Genomic DNA, 22505 nt, shown 5'->3' with positions numbered 1-22505 from the left:
TCCTGTCCAAAAAAAAAACAGTGAGTTTGTTGCCCTAATTTATTTTTTTTAAATTAATTTATTTATTTTTGGCTGTGTTGGGTCTTCATTGCTGCGCGCGGGCTTTCTCTAGTTGCAGCGAACGGGGGCTACTCTTTGTTGCGTTACATGGGCTTCTCATTGCAATGGCTTCTCTTGTTGTGGAGCACGGGCTCTAGACACGCGAGCTTCAGTAGCTGTGGTGTGCAGGCTCAGTAGTTGTGGTGCACGGGCTTAGTTGCTCTGCAGCATGTGGGATCTTCCCAGACCAGGGCTCAAACCTGTGTTCTCTGCATTGGCAGGTGGATTCTTAACCACTTATTGCCCTAATTTCAAAGCTACTCGTGTGGTCATATTGTATAACCCATCCTTACAACTTCTGCCCTGAATAATTTTTTCAGTTTATTTACATTTTAATATAATAGTTGGTACAAAATGATATATGACATATATGTATGTATGTAAATATCTATATCTATATGCAAGTTATAAAGTATGATAATGTAATAAACAACTGTGAACCCATTATACAATCCAAGTGTTCAACAGTGTTCCTCTGTTTATCTTCGCCCACCCTCCAGTTTTCCTTTTGTCTTACACAAGAGGTAACTAGTACCTTGAATTTTATATTATCATTGCCTAGCCTATATTTGTAGTTTAAGCATATGTTTATAGGTATCCCTAAATAACAGATTTTTAAGTTTTTCTTGTTTTTGAATATTACATTTAATATATCACATTGGATATCTTCTTATGAGATTTACTCTTTTTCCCTTTGCATCACATCACTAAAATCCACTCACGTCATTGTCTATAGCTGTAGTTCAGTCGTGTATATTTCACTGAATAACTATTTCACAGTTGATTTATTTATTCTCTTGTCAAAAGGGAAGTATTACTTCTAGTTTGTGGTAGTTGTTTTGAATATATTCTATATTTCCTGGTGCACATATGTGCAGGAGTTTCTCTTGTCTATATACCTAGGACAGGGTTCCTTGATGGTGGCCCTATTGACATTTGGGGCCAGATAATTCTTTATTGTATAGAGCTGTCCTTTGCACTGTAAGATGTTTAGCAGCATCCCTGGCTTCTACCCACTAGATGCCAGTAGTGCCTTTCAGTTGAGACAACCGAAAATGTCTCCATACATTGCCAAATATTCTCCAGGGATCAAAATCACTGACCTAGAAATACAACTGTTGGGTGGAGATCAGGTGTGTGAATATTCATTACAAATTGCCAAATTGTTTTCCAAAGTAATTGTAACAATCTAGGGTCCCCTGACTTTCTTGTTGATTCACTTCCTCTCCAACACTTGGTATTGTCAGATCTTCTGATTTGAGACAACTAAATAGGTGTAAAATTGTGTCTCATTATGGTTGTAATTTCTATTTCCTTGGTTGTTAACTAGATTGAGAACCTTTTTACATATATATTGTCCACACTTGTTTCTTTTTCTTAGTGGTCTTTGCCTAGCTTTCTGTTGGGTTTTCTGTCTTATTGATTTGTAGATATCATTTATGTGTTCTGAATACTAATACTTTGCTTTTTAAGTGAGTTGCAAATATCTCCTAGTTTGCTATTTATCTTTTTTCATTCTCTTTATGATGCCTTTTGATGAACAGAATTTCTTAATTTTAATATAATTGAACTTATTATTTTTTTCATTCATGGTTAGCCTTTTCTGCCCCAAGATTACAAGTAAATTTGCCCTTGTTTTCATCAAAGATTGGCACATAAATAGAATAGCTTCTGCCTGAATACCTTTCTCTTGGATCATGCATTCTGGGGAAACCAGTTACCATGTCTTGAGGACACTTAGCTGGCCCAGGGGGAGGCTCACATGGAGGAGAACTGAGGCCTCCAACAAGCAACACCAACACCAACATGCTGGCCAAGTCAGTGAGTCCCTTTGGAAGTGGATCCTCGGCCCCAGTCAAGCTTTCAGATGACCACAACTTTTTTTTTTTTTTTTTTTTTTCGGTACGCAGGCCTCTCACTGTTGTGGCCTCTCCCATTGCGGAGCACAGGCTCCGGACGCGCAGGCTCAGCGGCCATGGCTCACGGGCCCAGCCGCTCCACGGCACGTGGGATCTTCCCAGACTAGGGCACGAACCCGTGTCCCCTGCATCGGCAGGCAGACTCTCAACCACTGTGCCACCAGGGAAGCCCTGACCACAACTTTTTGAGAGACCCTGAGCCAGGACCCAAATTCCAGATCCTCAAGTTCCTGAACCTCAGAAACTGAAGGATAGAATAAATGTTTATTGTCATTTAAAGCTAAGTTTTAAGATAATTTGTTATATAGCAACAGGTAACTAATACAGTTCTCCTGTTTGCTAATGATCTTTGATTATGAACACATTACTTGATTTCTTTGGTGAGATTTTGTAGGTTCAAAATTGAGAAGGCTTTCTTTCAGAGTGGGTGTGCTTTCTGCCTGTGGCTTTGGTTGCCCATAGCTGGAAACTTCTGTTTACCTTGAAAGCCTTCAGCCAGTTCAAAAATTTTAGATTTAACTTTCCTACTTTGCTTTTGCCTAAGACTCAGTCCCCAGCAGCAGTGCTATGATCCTGATCCATCCTCAGGTCATGCCTGTTCCTTCTGACCCCTGATTACTGTCCCCAGTTATCTACTCTAATTTACATGGCAGGGGTTAAGGAAGGAATCTGAAAATCTCCACCAACTCAAATGCAAACAACAGTGTTTTGAAGACTGTGTCCTGTGTAAACTGTAGTAGAAGGAGGCCTTCAGAGCACCTGGTCAGCCATAGTGTTAGAAGCAAATAGCCAAAAAGATTTTACAAAGGCTTTCTCACCTACAGGATTGGAGCAGACTGCTTCTTTCCACTACAGAGGTGTTCAGTATCATTTTATCAAGGGCTATGTGGCTCCATAGGATTAAGTTGAAAGACTCCTTTTAAGCAACCATTGACCTGTTGATAGAAATAAACTGGTTGAGTTTGGATATGCCATCAAACATGGGGGTCCTTAAGTTAGACATAGTTCTTCAGCCTTCCCAAATGACATATGATAAATTATTTAACTTTCTAAGTTAAATAATTCAGGGCCCTTAAGCAATGTTAGTTTTACCAAGACAAGATTTCTAGAAACTACTATCCTGGGAATCTGATGATGGGTGGGGATTACCTCTGGCAATAACTCTCTTGCCTCTCTGGGCCTCAGTTTCTAAGTCTATAAAATGTGGAGATGGTTTAAGATGACTGTTAAGATCTTTTCCAGCTCCCATATTTTTGAAAATATCTATGGATAATGTATTTTGGCAGAAGAAAATGATATATAAAATAGACTCCTCTTGGCCACCAAACTGCTGAGAAGACCAAGAAATAATGAGATTTATTTTCTAATTCCCAGTTACCAAGTTCACATTTCACATTGAATTACTCTCAGCCTTTGAAGACCCTTTCGCTACCAGTAAAAAGGCCTCAGATATGGTAGTAGTTTTGAAATATGTACTTAGTTATTAGTAAGCACATTAGCAGGAAGAAGTTTAAACCTGTCAGAGACAACAGGAATGAGACATTTTGAGATGAGACACGGAGAAGAAAGGTGGCATTAAGAGAAGTGAGAGGACAGCAAGTCACACTTTGCTAAATCACAGTCTCGTTCAGGGGCCAACTCTGGCTTCAGAAAGGGCTTTTTGCCAATTAAAATATTGGCTCTGTATGTATGTGTGTGTATGTATACGTGTGTGTGTGTGTGTGTGTGTTTCGTGTATGTATTTATAAGTAGTAAGGATTAATAGACAATTTGAGGTGGCGTCAGAGGCATTCTTCACTAAAATGATTTTCTTTCATCCTTTCTAAGCAGAGTGTTTGCTGCAAAATGAAGATGATGAAGCAACTGGAATTTGTATCTGCCAAAAGAGGCTTCGTCTTTACTTGCTTGGGTACGTCATTCTGTAGCTGGCAACCCCCGACCATCCTCCCAACTGTTGCCCCTGAACTGTGAGCCTTGCTTTGAGTGCATTCCTCCAGGTACCTCTCAGGCCTGCTGAAGGGGTCGGTGGCAAACCGGAAGATAACCACGCAGTGCTCATGCGCGTGGTCCCCTTTGGCATGTCAGTCATAGGCTGAATGCATTCACGATGACTGGTTCAATTAAATACGCCTTCATTTATCTAATACAACCCACAAATGCCCCTAATTTTGCCACTTCCCACATCAAAACCAGAAAGCTGAAGAAGGAAGATTGTAAGGAAGGTTTCACATTAAGGATTCTGGTGACAACAACCTGGTAATTTTTCAGTCAATCAGGATTTTTTTTTCCTTGGGAGGAAATAGAAAATAGGTGGGTAATTATTTAGTTGAGCTTAAAATGTTTCTTCTGCATGAGTTCCAGAGAAAATGAAGATGCTTTTGTTATTAGCAAGGTAATGAAAGGAGGGCCTGAGGTTTCAGGTAGGTGGGGGAATTTGAGAGGGGGTGGAGGCCAGGGGAAGTTTTTCAATTGCTGTGTTAAGGGAAGGGGAAAATGAAGGAAAGAGAAGGTGAATAAGTGGCTTTTTAAAACAAGACTTATAGCGCTGTGTAGGCAAGCAGGCTAAAATTTACTGAAGAAAATCAAGTTTAAAGTTGCCATTAGAAGCAGTGAATTTTAAATGTATCGTAATTATGGCAAATTTGATTTGTTCTTCATGTGAAATATCACATAGCCTGACACCATAAAAATAGTCTTTGATCCAATGAAAGATATTCAAGGAGCAGAGGAAAAGAAATCCAGTTTACCATTAGATTTACATACATCTCATTAGGTATTTCCTTGATGACCAAAAACTGGATTCAGGTTTCTCTTTCTAGGCAAACCCTGGATTCACTGGGGACGATGCTAGGATTCAGGTATTTGAGGATAGAGAATTTAAAGTTACATATTTGTTGAGATAAATTATCTATCTCTAACATAAAAAGGAGACATTTGTCATATTACGATGACATATATTTCCCCTGAGTCTCTTTTTTAATATTAATGTTAGTGCACAGAACTATGAAATGTTAACACTGGAACAAAGCAGCCCATCTGGTCTCACAGGTTGATTGACTTGCTCTATTTCTGTGTACCTGTCTGTACTTAAACTCTTTTGAGTTCTCAGTTCATTTGTAAGTTGATGAAGATTAGATTGGATGAAGTCTTAGGTTCTTCCTCAATCTACAATTCTGGCTCTTATCTAACATAGTTAATTGAGTTTAAGATATACATTTTTTTTCACATTTTAATATCTCTAATATTGAAGTGTATCTTACAATAGAAATTTCCTAAACACTGTATCATAATCAGCAGGTTTTTCTTTTCTTTTTTGAAGGTATGTAAAATAATGGTGCATATAACAATTAACGTCATGTTAGATTTGATGGAATATGATGTATAATTGAGGTATAAACCCCGAACATTCCAAAGTCAGCTAATGTCATCATCCATCAGCCAGCCATTCCAAAATCCACTTAGTTCACATTATTGGGCATCTTTGAGAGGTGTATGGAATTTTGATTCCAGAAGAGAATTTAGCTGATGGGTGTTTCACAAAGAGAATCTTCCTTTCTTTGGATATTTATTCTAGAATAATCCATTTCTCTTTATATGAAACTATCCTGTTCCTTGGTTTTGTTCAAAAGTCAAGCCCTTTTAATTCCTGGCTATGCTGGTATAGGAATGTAAAACAGGTAATGAGACAGACAGTTCTTTTCTATGGCTAAATTTACTTATTTTAACAGTTAATTAATTCAAAAATGATTTGTTGAATTTCCATGTATCATGCTATCTACTAATGATAAAAAATAGTAAACAGGATTCAACCTCCAACCCTTCTCCCCTCCCCAGGGGTCATTCGGGGGTGGGACTGAGGGTGCCAGCCCTTTAATTCTGTGATTGCTTGTGTCCAAAAGTCCCCTTATTAACATAACAAAAGACACATTCCCAACTCCCATCACTTAGGAAAGTCCAAGGTTTATAGGAGCTATGTGCCAGGGATAATGGACAAAGACCAAATATTTATTTCTTATTATAAATCACAATATCACAATAATAAAAGTGCATTAGTAATCAAAATAGTTGAAAACATGTATAACTAGTTATTGAGCAGGGGTTCACAGAGAAAATAATTTTATTTTTCTCTAATTTCTGTCTTTTAAAATGGCTAGTCATATCTCTAATTTATTCCTATTATTTTTTGAGGTGATTCTTAGTTTCCTAGTCATTTTAGATTATAAGAATATTTAGGTACATATTGCTCACTTTCAGAAAGTAAAAAATTCTCAGCAAGTTTAAATAAAAATTCCAGTCTCTTATCTAATTTGATTTGAGTCTTTCTTTTCACAGTTTAGGCTAGACACATGGCTCTGGCCTGCAGTAGGGAACAAGCCATGAACTCAACTTTTGGATGTCTTCCTTCATCTTTCAAGCCTTTATTTAGCTGCTGTTTTTTGTAGTTCTATCTTGGCTCATAGGAAATGGCCAGTGTGTTCTCCATTATAGCAAGCTTCTCAATACTGCTTTCTCATGTATCACATTTTTTTGAGTTCTTCAGCCAATATCTTCAAACACTGTTCACTGAGATCGTTCCAGATCATTGCTTCGTGACATGGGTGATGTACTTTCCAGCTGACCAAGAGTGACATCCTTTCAGCCTTTGTCCTGAGGGATCCATCCTGTTCGGATCCCCACTTCCCCAGAAACATTTTTTAAAGTTTGAGTCCATCAAGACAGCTCAAGATCACTTGGTCTGAAAAGAAATTCATTCCTTGTTTTCGTGCCAGACGATGGGTTCTCTACTCCCCAAGCCACTCTCTCTTCCTCGTCTTGCCATAAAAGGCACCTGCAGCCAGCCACTTATCTTCTGATTTTTCCAGATGGGCAGCAGGTTCCAATACCTATTTTCATGGACTCTGTCAAACTTCAGGAACACACATAAATTCCTCCTAAATGGCAAGTGCTCCCAAGGCCTCCTTCATCAAAATTTGATGTACTGAGTAAGGCTAAAAATCTGCATCTTGAAAGTATCCAATTTGAGGGTATGATCTGGTTTCTTTTGCAGACATTCAAAGTCTCAGGGAGCCCCTCTTTCTTGGTTAGTGGGGAAAGCCTTCCTTCCCTTCTTCATATGCATTTTTCCTGGTAACAGCACTTGTTATTAGGTGGATAATTCTCCTTCCACAATTTATCTCCCTCTCCAGGCACTCCTGTCTTTCGCTTATATAGAGTGGATGGGGAAGGTGCGAAGGAAAAAGAAGTTCTCATCTGATCACTTCTTAGGAAATCTTTGAGGTTAACTTTTTGGCTGCTTTTTAGAACATAGACTTATTGACAGAGATATTCAGTGTGTTTAATGGCCATCATGGCAGACCATTGGAATGGATTCAGACCATGATGTTAAAACATCTTTCTGGAAAGGCCTTGATGATCCAGGATCCACTATCTATTTGCTGGATCATTAGAAAATCAGGGAGGTTCCAGGGAAGAGGCCAAGGTAGTGGAGCGGTAGAGCTAAGGGAAGTGTCTATTTACCAACTGCCCAGAAGTATGTCTATATTTTAGCTACTAGGTGAATATCAACCCTTCTTATGACCTATTCTTGGGATTGAAGCTTGAGCTGTAGTCTCCAGATAATAAGAAAAGTCTTATTCCACATCTCATGACATTTGAGTTATGATGGAGCCAACATCCAAAAAAATTTCTTGATAAATGTAACTGAGTTAAGGAATGAGCCTTGGAAAGCAGAACCCATAAAGAAGCAGAAGGCATAAAAGGAGAGGAAATCAAAACATTGTGATAACCAGAAAATAAGAGTTTTATCTTAAAAGCAGGCCATTTGTAGTGGAGAAGATGAGACTGAACGTGAAGGGAACATCCTTGTGTTGATCGATGACGTTCATAAGAAAATTCCTAGGAGGATGGTGAAGATGAAAGTGAGCGAAAGGGCATGAGAGAGCAGAGGAGGGGGGACGAGGGGATAAACGTGGCAGATAGAGACAATTCAAGTGTGGGGTTATAAGGATGGGAAGAAGCTGGCTGGTAGTTAGAAGGACGTACAGAGCAGGAAAGTTTGCTGCTGTTGTTGTTAATAACTTCAGCATGTGTGAAGGCAGAAGAGTAGGAGCTGGTAGGCAGTATATAGGTGTGATTGTGAAGAAAATGTGGAGCACAGCTCCTCTGCATCTGGAAGGACTTTATCAAGGGCTCACACAGATGGAGGGATTGGCTTTCTGAAAGAGGAAGTTTATCTGCCCTGTAAGACTGGATGATGGGTGTGAAAAAAGAATGAGTGTGAGCAAAACGAGTATTGTAAGCCAGTAAACTGCTATCTTCTGAGTCAAGTAGAAGGCAAGAAGGTCACTGAGAGTGACAGAGTGAAAAGGAAGAGAGAGAAGGTCTAGAGTATTCAGCAAAGGGTAGAGGAGCATTTGTAGAACTGAATTCTCAGGCTGTGACGTAGGTTCCAGCTTCATTTGGACCCTAGATTGTTGGTGGGGCTCGTGGCTCTCAACAGACCTATATGTTCTGAGGTTCAGGAAAAGGATTGTAGAGAGATGGTGCATTGGATCCAGGGAAAGGAACCGCCATGGCTGGGTGCTGAGGCATGGCTAGAGTGAGCAAGGAGAGCACAACAGAACTGAGTGTCTATAGCCCAGGCATGGGCGTGAATCCACAGAATGGACGGGCAGAAGCATGAGGTTCCGAGTAAACGGTAGGCTCTGCTTCAGTAGGAAGCAGATCGTCTAACTGTTAAATGAGAAGAGGGCTTGACATACTGGTTATTCTTTTGAAAGGGAAATGGGTTCCACAGGTGTTGAGGACCTGGAACGCCTCGCTGAAATGTAACTGGTATGGGAAGTTGGGAGGGAATAAAGTCTTCACTGGTTTGGCTTTTGATCTGAAATAATTTCAGCAGTGCTCTATGCTAGGGAAATAAGGAGGAGCAGCCCTGGAATGGACAAGAACAAAGCCACATGGACAGATGCAAATATGTGTGTGTTCACTTGCTTTTGAAAGCAAACATTTTGTTTTCAGCAAACAGCTTGCATCTTGTGCTTCCTCGATTTTTTTTTTTTTAAAGGAAATTACACACACAAAACAGCCTGTCACTGGTGGCTTCCCAGAGAAGGAAGAGAGGCCCTTGAGTGTTTTCCAGTAACCAGCTCCCTAAGCTGGTTCTCACACAAGAAAGAAACTCAGAGTAACAAAAAGTGCCTGTGAAAGGTTCTTTTAGACTAAAATTTGGTGGAGATTAAAAGAGGGCAAAAGTTCAAATGAGAAGGAGCCACTGCCAAGTAAGCAGGAATCTTAGCCAAGGGGGAGGAAAAGGAGACGCTGGTTTAAAATGCAAGTAACCATGGCGAGCCAAGAGTTCAATGCTAGAATCTAGTTAAGAAGTAATATCACACAGAGCCGTGATTGTTTATTCAAAGCAGGCCATGAGAGAACAGTTGTCTCCAATGGGTACTCTCACAGCTTGGATTCAAAATTATAAGTGCATTTTTAAGTGTCCAGCGCTTCTCTCTGACCCATTTGGTATTAAGCAAAAAGAAAAGAAAGCACAAAGTTTATTCTCAGTGTCTCTTGTGGGTTTAAGACAGCTTTACATATGGAAAAGCATTTTGGTGTCAGCTGTTGAACTGGTTTCCTGCTATTCTGCTTTCAGTTGCCATTGGAAACTCTGCCTGACCGTGTGGTAACATCACCCATTTCCCAAGGTTCAGAAACCAATGCGCCTCTGAAGGGAAGCAGAACGTTTCTTTCTTTACACGTAAGTGTTGTGCTTTGCTCCTGTTTAAGAGTGAGAAGGGCTTGCAAACAGCTAAAGGACGGTGAGAATAAAGATGCGGTGTTGAAATACAAGATAAAGGTAAGCCTGATGTAATGAAACAAGAGGCTCTGCAATGACCAGAGACCCACCTTCACATTCATGCCCATCCTTCCCATCTAGATGGTCCATTTGCTGTCATTAACACTGTGTTGAGTCGAGCAGAGGCTTCCATTCTCCCTGTGTCAATGAGATGGCTATCAATACAGCAAGGGTTTTCAGAAGGGAGAAGGTACCTGAGCTTCTGAAATTTATGCAAAACTTCTATGTCATTTTGCATGTGCATTTTTCTGGGGGAATCTGTCAGTCATTTTCCTGAGATTATCAAAACGGTCCATGACCCAAAAAGTATTAAGAATCAATGAACTCAAGTATCACTAAATAAAGTATGTTGGCTGCACTCAGACATATGGAAAGAAAGTGATTAATAGTTTCAATTGTTACAATATAGTAATATGGACAGTGCACTGGGAAAGCTTTCTCCCTGGTTAATGGATACAAAATGACCAAGGAGAGGAAATTTTCAAGAGGAGATTGACCCACTGCAGGAAGCTGAGAGGACTGGTGTTCCAGTCCTATCCAGGCAGGAGGATCATCTCCCAGCTCTCAAAGAATGTGTCATATCTATATTCTGCTCTTTTGTTAAGTCTTGAGCCATTAGGGAATCTGAGAGCTGCAGGAGAACCTATATTGTCAGGAAAGGAAGAAGTGTGTTTCAGAGCTCAAATGGAAGGGCACCCTAATCATGTGGTCTCATCAAGGGAAGTAGTCCAGCAACATGTTCCAGCACTTAAATCATATAATCTGGACTCAGACTGCTTAGGTTTGAAGTCTGGTCCATTAAATATAGTAGATATTATCATTATGTCCTAGTTACATATGATCTCTGTGCCTGAATTTCTTCATCCTTAAAGTGGAGTTATAATAGTATAGTTGATCCTCATTGTCTACTCAGCTGTTATTACAAAATACCATAGACTGATTAATTTAAAAGAGATTTAATTTACTTTTTTTTTTTTTACAATTCTGGAACCTATAAGTCCAAGATCAAGGTTCAGGCTGATTCAGTTTCTGGTGAGGGCTTTCCTCCCAGCTTGCAGACAGCTGCCTTCTCACCATGTCCTCATGTGGCTTCTTCTCAGTATTTATAAGTTGGAGTGGGAAGCTCTCCCATGTTTCTTCTAAGGGCACTAATCCTATCAGATCAGGGCCCCACCCATATGACCTCATTTAACCTTAATTTACTTTCTTGGATGCCCCACCTCCAAGTCCAGCCACACTGGGGGGTAGAGCTTCAACATAAAAATTCGGGGGGAGCACAGGCATTCATCCTGTGCACTCATTATTCACAGATTCCATGTTTGTGAATTTACCTACTCTCGGTACAATTTATTTATGACCCCAAGATCAATACTCTTGGCATTTTTGTGGTCATTTGCAAGCATGCAAAGAAAGGTGAAAATTTTGAGTTGCCCAGCATGCACACTCCCAGCTGAGGTTGTACAAGGTGATGCTCTGACTTGTTTCAGCTCTCATACCGTAAACAATTGTCCTTTTTATGGTCTATTTAGTGCCACATGCTTAACATATTTGTGCTTTTATTGGTGATTTCACTGTTTAAAATGACCCTAAGCATACTATTAAATGCTATCTGGTGCTTCTAAGTGCAAGAGGGCTGTGATGTGCCTTATGGAGAAAATATATGCATTAGATAAGCTTTGTTCAGGCATGAGTTGGTCTGAGTGCTATTGGCCATGAGTTCAATGTAAATTAATCAATATCATATATTAAATAAAGTGTCTTTCAACAGAAACACACATAAAACAAGATTATGTATTGACCAGTCAAAGAAAATATTTCAACCAGATGCTTTCAGGAACCTAACCCTTTATTTCTCCTAGAAGCATCAGATCAGTATTGTAGAACATAACGACCATGAATAATGAGAATTGGCTTTATATGATTATGAGGGTTAAATAAGTTATATATAAAGTCCTTATGAGACTGCTTAGTTCAGGCTGCTATAACAAATAGACTGAGTGGCTTAAACTACAAACATTTGTCACATTTCTGGAGGCTGGGAAGTCCAAAATCTCAGTGCTGGCTGACTCTGTTCCTGCTGAGGACCCTCTTCTTGCTTTGCAGATGAATGCCTTCTTGCTCTATACTCACATGTTGGTGAGAGAGAGATCATCTCTCTCATGTTTCTTCTTATAAAAGTACTAATCCCTGTCACAAGGACTATACCCTCATGACTTAATGATCTCACAAATTTCCCACCTTGAAATACCATCACTTTGGGAACTGGGGTTCAACATATGAATTCAGGGGATACAAATATTTAGTCCACAGCAACTGTCTAACTCATACTGAATAATCAGTATATGCCCTTTATTATTATTTTCTCAGAACTAGAATAGAAATATTACTCCACAATTGGAACAATAATTAAGTGTTAATACTTGTTCAAAGTGTTATATCATCAGGATTGATAATACGGCAGAAAGAGAATTTATTAACTGCTGGATTGTCTACCCCACCATTTCAGCAGAAATACCCAAAGATGCTAAAATTTTAGCTGTAGATATGGCTTAGGTTATATTACTCATTCTTTCATTTACATCATCTGTCAGACATTTACTCTGCATATTTGTGTAGTGAGGTAAGTGCTGTAAGCGTACCAAAATGAATTAAACTTGTGTATAACTAAGTAAGTAAATAAAGATGTGGTATGAGCAGTGGCTTAATAGGAATGCAAAGAAAACATTAAGGGAATGCAGAGATGGGATCAGTTCCCTGTTAGTTCTCTCAGCACTTTTCTGAGAATTTTCTGGTCTTAACCTAACTCCCAGGGTGATATTTGTGATGCATTAGAAGGAGGGAATTTTCAGCTTCAATAAGGCCCATGGGGTAGGATTGGGGGGAGGAGGACCAAGTTGGCCATCACGGTCTGTTAGGACTCCATCTTCTGCACTAATTAGACTATCACACTGTCATCAACATACTTGGTGGATTAGAGCCCAGATTCTGGAGGAAGACAGCCTGGGTTCAAGTCCTATTTTTCCCACTAGCAGCTCTGTGGCCTTGGGCAAGTTACTTGATCTCTCTGGCTTCCAGTTTCCTTAATATATAAAATGAGGATAATGATAGTGCATTTTAGCATTGCTATGAGGATTAAATAAATAAATATTTGACAAGTACCAGAACAGTGTCTGGCATATAATATGCTTTATTTCTATATTTAATAAATAGCCAGATCATCATCTCTGAATGTCCCATACCAGACATATCCTAGTGGATAAATAAGATGATTAACAACCAGTTGTTGAATGAATGAGTGAAAAGTAAATGACCTAGGGGAAATGCCAGTAGGAAAGAAAATACAAGGAAATGATTTCTAAAAGAGCTAATTTGATAGTTAAGATCTTTCCCATTGCTGCTTCCCTATACGAAAGCTTCTAATGTACCAATTCCATTAAAATAAAGTCCAAATCTTATGGCATGGTGTATAACTTTTTAAAAGATAGGGTCTGCAGTAGTAGTATGTAAACCCCTATATCTCAGTGGCTTAGGAAAACAAAAGTGTTTTTCACTAGCAAAGTCTGGTGAAAGGGTTCTCCTCCAATTACTGAGAAATGCAGGCTTTGTTTATCGTGTGGTGCTACCCTCTCATAGCACCATGATGAGGAAGGAGAACGGAAAAGGAACATTAACTCTTAAGTGCCGTGGTCCAGATGCATGTCATTTCTGCTCACAGCCCACCCCTCAGAACTAGTTGTATGTCCCAAATGCTGCCAATGTGGAGAGGCTGGGAAATGTAGGGGCACATGGATATCCAGTGAGCAGTGTCTGTGCCACAAATGGCATACGAGGCCCTCAGTAGTCTGATCCCAACTATTCCCACCATGTCTTTCAAACAAAATGAGGTGTTGAGGTCTCGTAACAGTATCAAATAATCACAGGATGTATACAACAGACTTTCATCACAAGGAAGTTTGGTCGTGGCCTGAAGAGAGTGTTCTCTAGACTCCTATTTGGTTTTGTGGGGAAGACAAATATAGAATGGGGCTCCTGCTCTCAAGTTGCTTTACAATGTAGTTAAGGAAATATGAAAAGAGAGTTAAGAGGATAAGGCAGTGTAGGATCAATTGCAACTAAGTGCAAGAGGTGCAGTAGTTTGGTTTTCTAGAAGGACCTTGAGGTTTGGAATCAGACAGCCCTAGGCTCCAAAGTTTACTAATTGTATTATCTTAAGAAAGTCACTAGGGCTTCCCTGGTGGCGCAGTGGTTGAGAGTCCGCCTGCCGATGCAGGGGACAAGGGTTCATGCCCCGGTCCGGGAAGATCCCACATGCTGCGGAGTGGCTAGGCCCGTGAGCCATGGCCTCTGAGCCTACGCATCCAGAGCCTGTGCTCCACAACGGGAGAGGCCACAGTAGTGAGAGGCCCGCGTACCGCAAAAAAAAAAAAAGTCACTTAACTTCTAAAGATATATATCCACATACATACTGTAAGTGTACACACACACACACACACACGTCCTTAGTAACTCAATAAATAGTGGCCATTCTTGTTGTTTGTTTTTCTTTTTGTGTGACAAAACATCTTTGATGAGAAATAGATTTTTTTCCCAGGGTATGCAATGACATAGGATATTATACTACTTATTCTTTTTTAAACACCTGTTGAACAGCAGCCCCTAAACAAAGATAATCGAGTCTGAAAGAATTCTTCCACATCTGGTCAGGTTCTAAGCCTAAACTTAGAAGACCTTTCCTGCTACATTTCTGGGGAATGTAAGCCTACAAAAGCTACACTCAGCAAGATTATAGCAGCAGTTGGCTGGGGTGCCCTGCAGTCGTAAGCAGCCCTAGAGTGTGTGCCTCACCCCTGCTGTCCGCTGGTACCCACACTGCCTGAGGACCCTTGTGGATCCATGCAGTGGATTGAGGACATGGGAGGGCATGTAAAATAGGAAAGTAGCCCGTGCACTTTGCATTGCAGCCAATGCCTCCTCACTTTCCAGCCTTCTAATCCTGGGTTATGGGGGACTTCTTTTTCCCAAATCAATTGGCTGAAGCTTTCTAAGTCACAGATTACTGAATTATTTCAAAACTTATGAAATGCAGGGGGGCGGTTATTATCTGCTTGGCCCTCTGGGTCATTCTGATTTCCAAAATCAATTCTGAATAGCAGATGTCCCATCTCTTTTCCAGAGCCCTGTCCATCATAGACCCTGGGAACTTACAGAGGGTATTGACAAATATCCCATATATATCCTGATCCATGATGAAGGGGCTCTGGCTGAATGGAGCTCGCACTCTCTGGCATCACACTATTGATTGTCACAAACATCAGTGGATCCCTTTTTATTTTGCAAATAATCACTACTGTTATGAATAAGAATATCATCTTACCATCTCTCTCAAAACACAGAAGTAAATAGAAAGGAAAGAATCCCATAATTTTAACTGCATAAAGCCTTCTGGGGCTCTGTTCATCAGAGAATTCAATTCTGCTGAATAATTCTCCATAGGCACGAGTAATAAAAGAGGGGATTATTACCCATCTGTTTGCCCTCTCGGCTTTTGTCCAGCCCTTATTGTCTTCTCAGGCTGGATCCATCTGATTGCTTTAGTGATGCAGGAAGGCATCACCAAATATGAAAGCATTCCCAGGCTCTGGGAGCCTCTCACTGCACTGAGGTGGAGTGACACAGAGTATTTTGCCTTGGAGCATTTCAGCAAACTGGGGCTGCAATAAGATATTTAAGGTCAAGGTCATGACATCTGTGGCTGGGAAAGGGCCAGCAGAGATCATTTTTATCTCCTGTTGCACACATGCAGTCTATTCATCACCAGGCATCAAGATCTTGACGGAGCAGCCAGGGAAAGCACGGTGAGAAGGGCTCTCATCTCAGCTGTCAGGGTTGCTGTTTATATTATTTTGCCTTGTTTTTCCCTACAGCCTAACATAAAGCTTTCTCAGGCTTGGGCAAGACTTTGCAGGGCCTTTTTTTGTTTTTTCTTTCAGAAAGACAAATTTGAACAGGAGTTAGGCAAAGAAGGAGAAGGACTTTGAAGCATTAATTATTCTTGACCTCCAAGTTGTATGATCCAAAGGCAGTACTTTTAGGGAAATGGGCATGGTTGCCAGATTTTATAAACCTAATAAGAAAATAAAATAATTTTTTATATCAAACCACTTCCACTTGAACCCCATGTGAAAAACCTATCCATCACTCTCTTCTACCCTTTTAGTCTTTTCAATTTGTGCAGAATTATAGATGATGAAATCGTTTCAATTAGAATAAAAACATGTTCGTTGGTGAAAATCACCTTTTACTTGTTTTGTGACTTTTAGTGAATCCTGTTAGAGAGTGGAAAGAGTAGCTGTACTTGAATGCTTTCAACTCACACTCTTAGACCCAACCATACAAATGATGGTGAGAGAACCACTATGGTGTCAGAGGGCCTCAGTTCAATTCTAGGCTTTGAGACTAACCACCATGTCCTCTTTACATCTTAGGGCTTCATTTTCCTCACCTGTAAAATGATACAGCTGGGCGAGATTGTTTCCAAAGTCCCTTTTTGCTCTCAAAGTCCCTTTTTCTTGAGGGTATTTGCTTCAAGTGGCATTTGCACTAAGTATTAACAATTTCTCTGTATTGGTTTTGTGGCTACTCTGTTAAATAGAGACATGCTTATCTTTGTCTTCAGGAGTGTAATAGAGGCTAAAATGGAGAAGGTGACATGACCTTCACCTTTTAAAGCCGTATTATCCTGACCAACTTCTGGGTTGTGCTCCTCATCTACTTTTGATTATGTCTCTTCTTTCACTAAAGACATGGAAATAAGAAATTCAGAAAGAAGATGCCTATTATGATTTCACACACCCTCACTTTCATTTAAAAATGCATCGCTATCATGCACTTACCTTGTAATTTACTGTTAATCTCTGTGACACTACCGTGATCAGGATTTCAGAACATTTTTGAAAGATGCATTGTCTACTACTGCTTTTGTACAGTGAGTTGCACTTTGCTGCTATCCACTTTCAAGGTTGCTGAAGCACACTCATAATGGGTTATCATGATCCCAGATAAAAGCAACCCAGCTACACCAGCTTACACATCCAGGCTTTCCTTACAGGGATCTTATTTTACTTTTCATACTCAAAGAACTGTCTTCACCCTGCACTTTTTCAGGGTCCAAGAGAAAAATATAATGAACTATTAAGATCTAGTGTCAGAATTCAGCTCCTCTGAAGTCCTGGGTAGTAATACTACTTTTGCATTTACATTTCTAAGGACAAAGGGGAAGGAGTTGGTAATTGACATTTATTAAGTCCTTTCTCTCATATATTCCAGATGCCATGTTAGGTGTGTTGAAAACCTTTTCTCATCTAATCCCTCCCAGCTACCTGTGAGGTAGGAAGTATTATGGCTGTACTACAGATGAGACCCTAAGGCTTGGAGATACTTTGGAAATTACTGAATATTAAGTAAGGATATATAGAAGCAAGACTGGAACCCAGATCTGTTTATCAAATCTATATGGTGGGTTTGTGATTTTTCCATCCTTTTAAAAAATTTTTTTAACTTTTTGCTTTTGTATACATAATACATTTCATAATCAATTCTTTCAGTATCGAATACATTGTTTTCATTTTCTACCATGCAATCATCAGCAAATAAACAAAAAAACACATCTTTTGGAGTTTGATGTTTCCCTGTCTGCCACTAGACAAGGAGGACCAAGATTCTGCAAATATTTTTATAGATCTGACATGGGGTCTTTGCAAGCCAATCATAATGGAGCCTAAAATTCATGAGTCTGAAGTCCTTCCCTGCTACAAAAGCGTCTATTTGCCCTGCCTTTTCATCAAGCAAGGGGATGTAGTTCTTATATACAAGAGTTACTGGTGGCAAATAATCAGGAGAGTCTCGTGAACATGTCTAGTCAGTTTAAGAACTCAGTTTTTAAAATCTTCATAAAGAAGGTGAGATTTCAGGATTTTATTCTATCATGGATAGAGTTATATGTGTGTGTGTGTATATATGTATATAAATGGAAAATATAGATTGTGAAAAACACAAAGTTACTTAGAAACTATGGAAATTTCTTGCAAACTCTAGAGAGAGGAAAGTCAACACCAAAGGCAGCCTGCAAGCTTCACGCAGGTTGAAAATACTGAAGGTCACATGTATGTCATTTTATCAGATGTTCACATTAGTGCAAACGTACGTCCTAAGCAATCCCTATGGCAGGGTGCCCTGGGGGAGAGAAACTTAGTCTGTGTCTAAGGAAACATCCTTAGCTCGTGACATCAAATGTTGATATTTAATGTTCCTTTTACTTTTATTCAATTACAAGAGACTTTAGTCCTAAAAGAGGGAGTCCTGAAAAACACCCCCCCTTCTAAAAATTAATCGTTTTAAAATTCTTAACAAGATCTCGTATTTCTAGGAAACCAGCAATTCTTTGCAGGTTTTTCATCATGTTATGTTCTAGTGCTGAAGCACTTGTCAGGATCCTGTAGCTTCTTATTGTTGCTAGTCACACTTCAGATATAAGTGACCCTCTAAAACCTGAAGTTACTTAAAGGTTCAGTATCTGGAAACCATCCTTGTGAATTTAATATATTTAATTTTTCTTCCTGGCAGACTCTAGTTGTGTACCTGGGTTTTTTTTAGAATGGAATTATTGGCATTCACATTCAAGTGATTACACAAAGGAAATGTTCACTTCTTGCTCTTTTTCTTGGAAAAGATGATAATGAATTGACCAAAAAAAAAAAAGATATAAAAGAAAAATGCCAGATCTGTTTAAATCCAAATTCCTTTTGATACTGGCATATGCTATTCTTTGTGCTGAAAACAAGAAATCTCAATCTTTAAAATTTTGAAGATAGTTTTATTAACAGACAGATTATCTCACAGCAGAGGTCCTAGCTCACATATAAGAATATAAAGCCTGCTCAAGAATTCAATACATAACATCTCATCCTTTGTTTCTCTGAACATGCAGTTCAGAGAGAAAGATGCTCTATCAGTAGTTCTAAGCCCTTGCTGCACATGAGAATCCCCTTGGAAGTGTTTGAAACCTACCATTGCCCAGGCCCTCCCTGCCCCCAAGGTTTTGGTTCAGTTTTACTGGGGTGAGGCCCAGGCTTTTTATTTCTAAAAGTTGCCCAGGTGAGTCTAATGTGCGGCTAGGCTTGAGAACCACCGCAGCTTCACACAGCTCTCATCAGTGGAGCAGAAGACACACACAGGAGCCAGAAACATGTCTAATCATCTGGAGGAAGGGGGTAAAAAGGAAAGAAAATGTTAGTTGGGTTTGAGCTAACCAACAATCATTAGAAATAATTATTATTTATTCTTCCTACTCCATGGCAGGGATGTGGCATATTGGGAAGATCCTGACCTTGACATTGAGCAAGTGACCAGGATTCCAATGTCAGGGTCATCCCCTTATTTCAGATTCAAAGCCTCAAAGACAAACTTAGTAGATTGTTGCTTTCACGAAGCTATTTCCCATATCAGTACATGGAACGGTGAGAGTGAGGTCAATTTCAAGCTGGTTAGAGCTGGGGTTCAGAAGTAAAATATAAAAATAAAATTTTTAAACATTCTTAACCCCCTCCTTCCCCTTTATGGCTTACCATCACCACCCTCCCCACTCCCCACCACTGGCCCACAGTTGCTGGGTGCCTCCACTTGTGGTACATCTTCATCTTTTCTTTTTACTTTTTTTTCATCTGTGGCCGTCCTTTCCTTGTCCTCCTTTAACCTTCTCATCCTGGTGAGGAAAATGGCTGCATTTCTTATCCCATTGTGGATCGGTAGTGCTGCTCTCCTTCCTGGGGGTTCTTTTAACCCCAGTTTTAGCTGCCTTAGACTAGTTCCTACTTTTTCTGCTATCCTTTCCTACTTCTAGTTCACAGGACTAGGTCTCCAGTGTTTCCTCCTATTCAAGGCCTCTGGCCCCGTTGTTAAATTTTGTCATGTAATTCTGAGTGAATAACCTGGGGAAACCCAGTATTCTTATCTAGGAATTTGGGTACCTGGAGAATTAGGGACTCCAAGACAAAACATATTTGTAAGACCAAATCCTGACCCTGTCTCATGCAAAATATTAGTAAAGTGGGAATAATATCTGTGTAAAAGCTGTTATAGAGATTGCGATGAAATAATACATTCCAAGTAGCTGGCATACATTAACACATTTCAACTGTTGGCACCTGTCTCCTCTGTATTCTTTAAGGTCAGGGAACTGTGATATGGATCTCATCCAGATTATTATATTTAGTGTGTCAGGTTTGAAACATATGGGATATATTCCTATAATCTCAAAGAAAGAAGAATGTGAATTTTTTCTTGTTTAAATTATTCAGGATTTTTTTTACAAAAATTTAACCTATATTAGTATAATTATTATTGAAAAAATACTGGGGTTCATGAATTTGGGAATAGACATTTTTATAGGTGGACTGTAGGGCTTCATTTATTTTAATGGAATATAGATTACATTGAGGATGTTAATATTTGTTTCATGAAAGTTCCCGGTTACTTCCTGCTTTTAAATAGATTTATTTTTTAGAGCAATTTTAGGTTCACAGCCAAATCAAGCAGAGAGTACAGAGAGTTTGCATTTACACGCTGTCCCTACACTGCATCACCTCCCCACTGTCAATATCCCACATCACAGTGGTACGTCACAGTCGATGAACCTACACTGACACATTATCATCTCCCAAAGTTCATACTTTACATTAGGGGTCACTTGCCACATTCTGTGGGTTTTGGCAAATGTATAATGACACATGTCCACCATTATAGTATCACTGAGAGTAGGTTCACTGCCCTAAAAATCCTCTGTGCTCCACATGTTCACTCCTCCCTCCCCAAACTCCTAGCAACCACTGAGCTTGTTACTGTCTCTGTAGCTTTGCCTTTTCCAGAATGTCATATATTTGGAATCATACATTTTGTAGCTTTCTCAGATTGGCTTCTTTCATTACTAAGATGCATTTAAGTTTCCTTCTTGCCTTTTCATGGCTTGATAACTCATTTATTTCTAATGCTGAATAATATTCTATTGTCTGGATGTACCATAGTTTATTAATTCACCTACTGAAGAACATCTGGGTTGCTTGCAAGTTCTGGCAATTGTGAATAAAACTGACATAAACACCCCTGTGCATACTTTTGGACATAAGTTTTCAACTCATTTGGGTAAACAGCAATGAGCACGATTGCTGGATCAAAAAACCTCTATTTTTGTTGTTTGAGAATTTATTGCCACTGTCATTTACAACATGGGAGATTAAATTCACTTTAGAATCACAACAGAAGTTTCAATCAGATACACTCAACCCTCAAGTGGGATGCTGCACTCGACAGTTGGCTAATTAGAGCAATACAAATGTCACAATTTCAGAGACTTTTGCTGTATTGAATGGTATGTCTCATGCTATGGAGGGATCCCAGTGAAGAAATGCATTGTTCCAGTTCTCATGTATCATGGTTTTCAAAATGTTATGCCCCAACCCATATCCAATACTATGCCCACTCAATCCCCACTTTAAATGTGAATGATCTGAGCATATCTGTTAAACTAATAGGGCAAGTCCAAAGAAAGGTATTTAGAGTGAGAGACGAGGATAAGAGATCTTGTTTTGCGGAAGAAGGATCCTACGTCAATGAGCTTATTATAATAAATATTTCATTGTAAGAGAGGAGAAGTGATTCTGAATACAGCTTGATTGCTACCTCCCAGATGTGTTTTGCAACCTAGCTCTCTGGATGCATATCAAGGGCAGTGGAGAGCAGAGACTGTATATTAAAGCTGAAATGATTTTGTTTTATTTTTTCTAAGATAATTGCAGAACAATGAAGCATAAACAGTCTTATTTCAGGAACTCTAGATCAGAGTGTAACCAAAGAGGAAAGAACATACTTCCCCACTGAGCCACAGATAACCCCATAGAATTATCAAAACAAGCCACCAGTGGGCGCTAGAGCCTGAGAGTGTGTGGGATCTGTGAGTGCCAGTGTTACCACCTATTGGATGGAAGGATGTAGTGGTTACCAGGTACAGTGGCAGTGGAGCAGGGCAGAGCAAAATTGTTTGAGAGCACGTGTGTACTAACGTTTGAGAATTCTCAGCTAGTGAGGCTTAGAGGGAAGACAACATTCTAGGCGGCATGTGGAGCAACAAGAGGGAAGGAGCCTGGGTCCCTGGGTCCCTCGGTCCCTCGTGAAGCCACCCCACAATACTGGCCCCAGCCATCTCTCTCTATGCCATTCAGTGAGAAAGAAATAAAGTTCTCTCTCTCTGGCCAGTGTTATTTCGTATCTCTGCTAATTGCAGTAGATCTTGCATCCTAGTAATACCCCTCTCTCTCAGGCCACCCCCACAGAGTACTCTCATGCAACCTCCTGACCTCCCCTGCACATCCTCCTCTGCGAAGCCTATACCCCAGTTATTTCCTAAACCTCCCTTTCCTGTGAAAACATACATGTAATTTGACAAACTCACTCAGATCTCTGTTTAGGACATTCCTTAAGAAATGTTGTAAGTGGTTAATATTATTTACATTTTAGCAAAGGTTTTTATTGTATTAGAAAAAGGGTGATGAATGGTAGAGAGGTCAGGCGTGGTAACTGAA

At 39.8% G+C, this 22505-nt stretch overlaps 1 protein-coding gene across 1 annotated transcript in view; it reads left to right on the top strand.

The window, feature by feature from the left end:
- RNF144B (ring finger protein 144B) overlaps positions 1 to 9774 on the top strand; it is a 599530-nt gene extending 589756 nt beyond the window's left edge. Inside the window, exons 17-18 of the mRNA XM_081247026.1 lie at positions 3846 to 3927; positions 9670 to 9774. The gene's annotated coding sequence lies outside the window, so the exon portion shown is untranslated. The remainder of the gene's footprint in view (positions 1 to 3845; positions 3928 to 9669) is intronic.
- The last annotated feature ends 12731 nt before the right edge of the window (positions 9775 to 22505 follow it).

Source organism: Mesoplodon bidens (genome assembly GCF_964165515.1).
Source record: "Mesoplodon bidens genome assembly, chromosome: 10".
NCBI lineage: Eukaryota > Metazoa > Chordata > Mammalia > Artiodactyla > Ziphiidae > Mesoplodon > Mesoplodon bidens.
This window is presented reverse-complemented; position numbering and strand designations above follow the sequence as displayed.